The 1816-nt window shown below is 50.2% G+C and overlaps 1 pseudogene; it reads right to left on the reverse strand.

Moving 5' to 3' along the window:
• Positions 1-295: 295 nt before the first annotated feature.
• On the reverse strand, positions 296-954 carry LOC105524494 (annotated as a pseudogene).
• Between the last annotated feature and the right edge of the window lie 862 nt (positions 955-1816).

The raw sequence follows: 1816 nt of genomic DNA on the forward strand, positions 1-1816 counted from the left end.
CTCCCAAGTAGTTGGGCTTACAGGCCTGTGCCACCTTGCCCAGCTAGTTTTTGTATTTTTTTAAAAAGAAGTCATAAACAGCATTTATTACCTTGGTATATCATGCTGGTCTTGTTGCTGTTCCTTTACATTTAAGTGGCTTTCCATCTTTCCTCCCTCCTCCCGCAGCCTGGCTACACAGTGCCTGCCTGAACTCTTAGCCCACAGCAGCAATATGCTCATTCCATCCACATCCCTAACATCATGCATTCACAAGGTGAAAGTCCTGGTCCGCAAACCCTGCCCTACAGGAAGCTCAACGGTTGCGAAAGAATTTGTAGTAAACCAGGCCTCCCGGGATGGCGAGCTCCAGTAAGGTGATAATGGAAAGCAGCCGCTTGTTGGTTGTCACTTTTCTGGACATTGAACGGAGAATCTTTCGACTTTTGCTCAGGTTTTCGGTTGTGTTTACCAGTCTAGTCCTGGTGCGTTTAAATGGTCTTGTTGTTCCCCCAGCTCTTCTGTGGTTTCTGAGCCAAGCTGGTCAGTCTCTGTGGCCTGGTTCAGGCTTTCAGGGCCTTGCAGAAGCATTGCCCTTTGAGACCGTAGCCGATTCACATGCTCATTCTCTGCAGCATATTTGCCATATTTCATGTCTCCTGGCCTTCCTGGTGTGGCTGTCAAAGCTGTGCTGCTCACCTCCCGATGGAGTTTGGCAAGGGCCTTCCGGTAGTTTCGAAACTTCGACATCATGGGGTTATGGAAAGACAGGGGTGCATAACGTAGCTCCTCCTCCATCGCTGCCGGCATTTCATTTGCTTCCTGTTGCTTTTCATCAAAATCCCTGATCAACTTCTCTTCAGTACCGGCCGTCCCCAGCAGCCGCTCGGGCAGCTCTTGTAGGTGTTCATGGAGGCCGCGGAAGATTTCGTGCAGCTTCTCCAGATGCTCCGAGGAGGCGGCGGAGGTGGCCATGGCGCAGGCCCAGCTCCAGCAGTGGCCACCGAGATTCGGGGTGCTGGGCCCTCTCCTAGCCCAGCGGTCAGCTGCCCAGCCCCGTGGCCATCACGACGACCGCCGCCCAGGACGAGGCTCTTCCGGGGTCGCTAATTTTTGTATTTTTAGTAGAGACGGGGTTTCACCATGTTGGCCAGGCTGGTCTCGACCTCCTGACCTCACGTTATCCACCGACTTCTGCCTCCTAAAGTGCTGGGATTACAGGCATGGGCCACCGCGCCCGGCCAATACGTGCGTCCTGAGCCCCTAGTCTACATTACGTATTGTAAAAGGTAAAGAGGTATGTGAAGATGACTGTAGAGATGGCTGTGCCGTGGAGTCCTCCAGAGAAAGAGGGCGGGGAAACCTCTGGTTGGGAGGGAGGACTTAGTGGGAACTCTCAGAAAGTCTAATATGTTCACCAGTAATTAAAGAGACACAGTGCATTAACCGAATCTCACCTAGAAATCAAAAGAGACAAAGAAGAGATGACTAGCTCCTGAAAAGGCAGGAATGACGAAGGGGTCATCGATACTTTGGGATCAGCCTACATTCCTGAGTTTGTCAGGCCCGATGTTGCTTGAGTATTTCCTGCAGATCACTTGAAGGTCTCAGAGTCTAGAGCCATTTAAAATCCTGACCAAGAGGAACAACCAGACTCCACGAGAAAAATGTCCCTGTGGAGTGGGCCATGGAAAATCCTATGAGTGGTGGAAATGTCACCAAGAGAAAAATACATTGTCTCAGTCATGGGAAATACACTCATAGATTCCTGGTAGAGGCCTTTGAAGGACAAAAGCATTTACTATAGAAAGAAACACTTTTATTTTTATTTTTATTT

The sequence above is a fragment of the Colobus angolensis genome, unplaced genomic scaffold, assembly GCF_000951035.1.
Source record: "Colobus angolensis palliatus isolate OR3802 unplaced genomic scaffold, Cang.pa_1.0 Scaffold5, whole genome shotgun sequence".
NCBI classification, from domain to species: domain Eukaryota; kingdom Metazoa; phylum Chordata; class Mammalia; order Primates; family Cercopithecidae; genus Colobus; species Colobus angolensis.